This window comes from Lycorma delicatula, chromosome 2 (assembly GCF_047948215.1).
Source record: "Lycorma delicatula isolate Av1 chromosome 2, ASM4794821v1, whole genome shotgun sequence".
NCBI lineage: Eukaryota > Metazoa > Arthropoda > Insecta > Hemiptera > Fulgoridae > Lycorma > Lycorma delicatula.
The window spans coordinates 151,014,022-151,021,466 of NC_134456.1; positions in this window are offsets into that span (position 1 = coordinate 151,014,022).

Genomic DNA, 7,445 nt, shown 5'->3' on the forward strand with positions numbered 1-7,445 from the left:
ATCTAATACCCGAAATTTCCTGAATCTAATGATCCCGAAATTTCGCTTTATGGTAAAAAGGGAATATTATGGTTACTATTAACGGAAATTTTATATCCCTGCGATCAGCAATGTTACGTCTACCTGAGAAGCAGAATGTAAGAATTCTATCAATATTAGATAATTAACATTCCATCCACTGAATAATTTTTAAAAACTACTTTATTAGAATTTTCAAGTCATTTTAAATACTTATCCTCCGATATAGATACAGTTAAATCATCTGAAATTAAGGTAATAATGAATGATTGATAATTGGATTCTATTATGGATTTTTCCGGTCTGTTAGTTACCTAACAAAAGTCTTATATTATTGCGTTTTCAAATCTACTTAACTTTCCTGTTAACGCAATGAGATGCGAATTTATGTTTTTTCATAACTTCAACGGTTATTTTAAATAATTGTAAAATGGAATATGTACATAAGAATTTGTTAAAATGTTTAATTTTTTAAATATGGGTCGACATAGTCATACTCATATTTTTGGGCGTAAAACAGTGATCTGACAGCTCACTTTTATATCTTGAAACTTGTTCTGAGTTTTGAAACATCCACAAGAGATGATATTATACTTCAAACGAAACAATTTTTTATTTATTACTGTATAATAATAAAATCCTGTGATGTTCTAGTTGAAGTTATTCTATAAACTTTCCTTTGTTCAACCAATTAAACGATTTATTTAATAAAAGTCAACAGTGAATTCAATAAATCCTTCATATAGAAGACACGCAATAGATTTTAACTAAATAAAATTAACTTTTATTACGCTTTTACACATTAAGCTTATATGCGGGTTCTAACCCATTAACAAATAAGTCATTTTAAATATTAAATGGCATTACACCTCAGAGGGAGAGAAGAAAGAAAGAGTGTGGAAGAGAAAAAGGGGAAGTGGATTTATCAATTATTTATTGGATTATATTATTTTAAAAGAGTTATTTTAAACTTCAATTCAATTAAGGTAAAGTGGCTATAAACTAATCGTCTACGTTTTTAATCTAACTTTATTTTCCATAAGGGTCAGACATTTTTCATATCATCATAAAAATTAATAGTTATTGGAAGACTGCGAACTGTTATTGAATAAAAAATTGCTACAAAGGTTAGAACATTTTTCTATACATTTGTTATTTCTGAAACATAAATAACAATTTTTTTTTAAATTATTTTCTTCTACTAGTTGATATTTTTTAATTTAATTAAATTTCAGACTTCCTATCCTGTTTATTTATGCATTTATTTATTTTTTTACCTTACATAGATTACACAAACCGTAGGTTATAAATTTATATATAATAACAGTTGTACCAGGAAGTTTATACTACAATTAAATTCATTAAGTTTAGTTTAAAATATTGAAAAAATTCATATAAACTTACGTTCAGAAAAATTTCGTTTTTCAGTTAGAGCATCAAAATATTTCCTTTTTTTTACTCAAAGATTAAACGAAGCATATGCACTTGAATGAAAACGATTTATGATGCTAAATTTACGTTAAGTAGTATTGAAGCCCACCGGGCTGTAAATGATAAACTAATCGCAAATCACTTGTTTAACAGCTGGTTTTCAAAGTCGAAGGTTGTCAAGTTCAAATCATTGTAAATGTTAGTTGCTTTTACGAGATTTGAATACTAGGAAGTGGATACCGGTTAACTTTGGTGGTTAGGATTTAATTAACCACGCATCTCAGAAATAATCAGTCTTAGGTCTGTACAAAATTGCTCTTCGTTTACACGTATACGTATAATCCTCATCTCATTGGACAGAGGGGGAGTTTCTTATTGTTCACTAGTTTTTTCTCTCTCCTTTTTTTCCCGCCATTTTCCCGGATTCGCAACTAAACAAAAATTCGGCTCCGAGGGGTGCCATAGCCTCTAATTACCTCGCAGGGAACAAAGTTCCTGCCAGATAGCCGCAAGTCGGTCTTTTAGGCGCCATGTCTCTATCCCCCATTGGGACTCGGTCTTTATGCCTTGCCTGTAATGGAGAACCCCCCTGATAGGATCCTCCATCAGAACTAAATCTTACTTTCCCGCCCCAACGGTACTGCAAGGGAGTCCCCACCCGACCATCGTAAGTGGTAGACCGAGGCCTCCCACCCACTCCCGGATGGGGCTGTCCCTCAGAGACACCATGATGTTCCTACGAAGAAACAGTTCCAGATGCCGATGGAGCCATCTTACATCCCCGAACCCCAGGCGCAAGACCATGTGACTTGCAGGATAAGCACCTAGGGTCCTGCTGACAGTCCTTGAGTAAATGTCCAGTCTTACCACATATAAAACAGTGGCCGCTTCTGTCTGCGTCAGAACAGAACTTGGCCCTGTAGCCTGGATTCAACATCTAAAGCAAAGGTCGTCGGATGTATGCCAGTCGACAGACCACCCTCCCGATCCGAACTCACCCATCAGACAGTAGTTTGTCCGCCAGGATTGGCGCCACTGCCAGTGTAACCACCTGGAAATGACGGTCATTCAATATTTTTTACAGCTACTTTCAGGAGTGGGCAATAGTAAACTCGAAGTACTGGTCTGGTACCAAAAAGTAAAACATTTTGGGGTAAGAGTATTTACTTAATGTTATTTGTTTTAGTTTTGAACAGTTATATGACATCTCCAAACCACTTTAGAAATTAGCGGTAAAAATATTAATTTGTCTCTATTTTGGTTACAGGTGTCACATTCAGATGAATTTTACGTCGGAGTATTTTAATGCATTTTAAAGAAATAAGTCACAATTCTAAATTATGAAATTGTAAATTTTAAACTGAAAATCTTTGAGTTGCTCCCCTCTGTTTTTTTTTAATACATCTGTAGTTTCCCCAACCCCCGGAACTGGATACACAATTAAGCATAAACTCAGCTTGAGGGATGCCTTTGCTTCAAACTACCTCAGAAGGACACAAGGCCCCGTCCAGGCAGCCGGGAGTCGGTCTTATTGCATGCCATGCCTCAAATGAGGAGTTCCCAAAATGAAACTCCCCCCCCCCCGGGACTCCGGTCTTGGCGCCTCGCCTCTAGTGGGGAATCCCCAAAGAGATCCCCCACCGGAGTCTTACAGTTCCCCCAATGGCATCTCAAAGGAGTCCCCACCCTGTCATTGAAGGTGGAAGATCGAAGCCTCCCGCCCCTCCGGTTGGAGCTGTCCCTCAAAGACACCATGACGTTAATGTGAAGACAAAATTTCTGACGCAGATGAACCCGTCTTGTATCCCTCGACCTCCGGGCGCATGACCGTACAACTTCCAAGAAGTACATCGAGGCTCCTGCTCACCATCTTTACGTATATGGCCGGCCTTACCACACGTAAAACAATGGCCACTTCTATCTGCGCCATTACAGAATTTCGTCCTGTTGCCTGAATTTCAGCGGTCGGAGGCACACCGCTTCACCCGACAGGCCACCACCCAATGCGAACACGCCCATCAGACAGCAATTTGTCCGCAAGGAGGCTCCCCTCTGGGATATGATGCCCTCACTTTAAAAATGTATCATTTTGAAGTATGAATGTTTGGTAAATTTCGTTTCTATAGATATGTATAGATAGATATATATAGGGATGAAAATGATTTCTACAGGTCAACCTGACTAATTTTACTGACTTTCGATTAGTTTGAAAACCTTTTTATGAGGATATTATTTAAAAATTCTTCTTAAAGTAAAATTTTTCTTGAAAAACTTACAAGAGAACTGTAAAAACCTACCTAATTCCTTAATTGATTAACATATCGATTTGAGACATATTTAAATTTATTACCGGATCCAGAAAGCTAGTTTATTTTGTGTCATCAAAAGGTAAAATCCGTACAGTTTGTCGTATAATTTCTTAAAAACTCTCAACTAGCAATGATCGATGTGTTCTTCTTCCTGCTTATAAAATTAATTTTTTCAACGTACACATCAAACAGATTCCATCAATTCACCCGAAGTTCATATTCCAATCAAGCAATACTAGTTCATACATTAACATATAAAGTAATTTTTCCATTTAGTAACTCTTCGAAAATATACATAAACAATACAGAAACATATTACATCAGAAATCAGTTCTTTTCAGAACTTTATTACTTATTATTACTTTAACTTATTATTTAAATTCATTATTTTCTGAACACAAAAAAAAACAGTTTTTTTCAGAACTATCTCACCAATAAAAATTAACCTTTCTTTCTTTTCCTGTTTAGCCTCCGGTAATTACCGTTCAGATAATACTTCAGAGGATGAGTGTAAATGAAGTGTAGTCTTGTACAGTCTCAGTTCGACCATTACTGAGATGTGTGGTTAATTGAATAAAAATGAACCTACTCTACTTTTTTTCAGAAATTTTTTATTTATAAGCTTGACTCTTTTTCTTTACGTTGCATTATCTATAGTGCAAAGTTTTGATATTATAAAAGTATAAATCGTCTACGGATGAGAGGAGGACAAACAAATTTCCGATTCAGACAAAATCTTTACAAAATGGCTGTATACAAAGAAATGTTTCAAATGAATGACTTATTTGTTATTAGTAGTGTAATAGAATTATGAAATGATGCATGCTAAGAAACAAAGAAACAAAAAAAGATTTCAGAAACTCAAAAATAAAAGAAAAATTATAAAATAGGCAAAGAGTTATGCAGGAATCTTGGTGATCATATCTCCCCACCCCTCCGACCAATTGTAACCAAAATTAAATGGCGTCAATCTCATGGTATAAAATTCATGGTAAATTCATCTTCATGGTATAGAATGCCATATAAATCGGTTAAGTCCAAGGCAGTCAAAAAAAATGATGACCGAAGAAAAAAAATAGATTTACCATCCCCAATCCTGAATGAAATTCCTCAAACACATAACCAAAGCGATATCTCTATTGTAATGGGGTCATCTCTAATTATTAAAAGAATTAAACTTTCAATTCAGAAACGGAAAAAATCTTGCCCAAACGACTTTACTGCTTGTTTTGCCACACCCCTCTTGTTTCCGTCACCCTTTATGAGGGATTTTAATAAGACTAAATTCTATCATAAATTCAAAGCTTCCTAAAAGGCATTCAATTATATAAAACAAATTTATTGCAAGTAAAATTTTGAGAAACAGAACCTTTAAGATCCTTATCTCTCTTACTTCTCTGACAGATTATGACCAAACTTAAATGGAATGAATGCCCCACATACAGAAGTAATTAATTCAAATCTCATTCTAATCGGTTTATCTAGTCTGAATATATCAAGCAAAACACAGGCCAACACAAACAAGTTCATAAATCCTAGAAAAATTTTCAATATTCAAATCATGCTTTTTGAATAGAGAAGATTATTAACGTCAAAATCTGCAAAAATCCCGACATAATTAAATCAAATACGATTAGCATACTTTCCTTTCCTAGAATACTTACATGTTACACAATCTACTACCGAGTGATTCAGAGAAAAAGGAAATACTAAAGTTAAATATTCATATAAAAAAATTATATGAAATAAATTTATTTGTAACATTTAAACAGAGACAAACATACCATTTATGAATATATACACAAAATTTATTTTTCGAAGATCACACCTTGCAGCAGGTAAGTTCCATCTCTGGGTAGACAGTCCTGTAGTCTCAGTAGTGAAACTGCACGGTTCGACGCAGCATTCAAACAAAAATTCAGCATTTGCTGTTCGGATCTTGGCTTTTAATTCTTCTGTCATTCCAGGTCGAATACCATATACTTTACTTTTAAGGTGATCTCTCAAGAAGAAATCAAATACCGACAATCAGGACACATGGGAGGGCATGAAATGTCATCGTTTATCAAAATTATACGGTTGCCGAACGATTGGCATACGGCAGTTATCGATATTTGTGTTGTATGTGATATTGATTCATCTTGAAAAACCAAGCCTTATCAATAATTTACGTAAATGTCTGTAGTTTTCACGCAACAAAGGTCTATCAGCGAGGTGACGTATCGATGTGATATCATTTTAAACGTGAGCTATCCTCGTTTTCAAAACAATAAAGACCTATTGTGCCATACGATGACATAGGACACCGTACGGTAACCTTGTTGTCTAGCGTGCGCTGGTGTAGCTGTATGGATTTTATTGTGCTCAAAAACGAACATTTTGTTTATTATTCGATCCGTGAAGTTGGAAATGGGCTTCGACCAACAACCACAGTTTGTTATCGAAGTTATTGTCCTCATTTATCTTTACAACCATTTGTTTAACAGAATTGATGGCGTAATATGTTATCGTATAGTTTCACTTCCTAGACGATCTGCAACTTTTACGGATGATAAAGTAAATAAGTCCTGTGACAGTATTCATTAAAAACTTGAACTATGCGACAGTAAGGACGCATGACGACGAATTGAATGGTTTGGGCTTCTTCTGACAGCTGCTTGAACATTTTCGATATCATCTGGCGTTTGAACGATCAGAAAACCGCCTGGAGGTTTCTTTTACGTTGCTAAATCTGTTTCCTGAAATTGCGTATCCATGTTTTAATTCCACTTGCTGACGGTACACGATCGTAGTGTCCTAAATTAAATTGGTGGTGGAATTCTATGCACTGTCATTATGTTTATAAAATGCTCTGATGGCACGTTGCATACCACTCCAAATATACATAATAACTAAATGGCAAGGAACGGAACGCAAGGGTAGCGGGAGTTTATATTGTCTCCCTACTAATTGCAGAACCTGGAGAAAGTCCCTGGCTGTTATGTCTTTCTTTTATCGGGCGGGTTATTGGTTGTTTAGTGGCGTTTATAAATTTTCATGTTTTATTTATGGACGGATTTGGTGATTTGCGTTCCCATCCTAAAGACCAGTGTGAAATGATTTGCCGGGGCTGATTGTGAGAGACTAAGCGTGTATGTACTTACTCCCGGCGTAATTCCCCTTCAGTACGTCCGCTGAAGTCCTTTTGGTACTAGCGCCATTCGGGCTAACAGGAATACGCCTAACGGGGGCCCTACGTTTTGGAGGAAGCAATGTGCTCACTTCTCCGGAGAGAAATGCATGTGCTGGCAGGAGTAAAATTGTAAGTTTGGAAAGGAAGGTTGGTAAGGAAAATTAAAGAACTTCTTCTTTTCTCTCTGATCCTCGTGCTGCATTTCTGCTGGGCTCTTCTACCGGATTCCAGTCCGTGGCGTGAGTCGCATTGTGGTTCTTCGTTCTTCTTTTTCTTCTTCTGTAGTCTTCTAAAATGGCAAGATGACGTGAGCTGGCTTTTATAAGTTATTCAGCGCTAACACTCGCGCAGGACTACCAACACAAATTTCCAAATTTCGCAACAACCAGAATTAACGTCTTTAGAGCCGACCGTATAAACTATAGCATCAGAATTCTGTTTAAAAAATTATAGAACTTTTCTCGTAACTTAACCGATTTTGCGGAGTAGAATTAACCGGGTAACAACATGGAGCA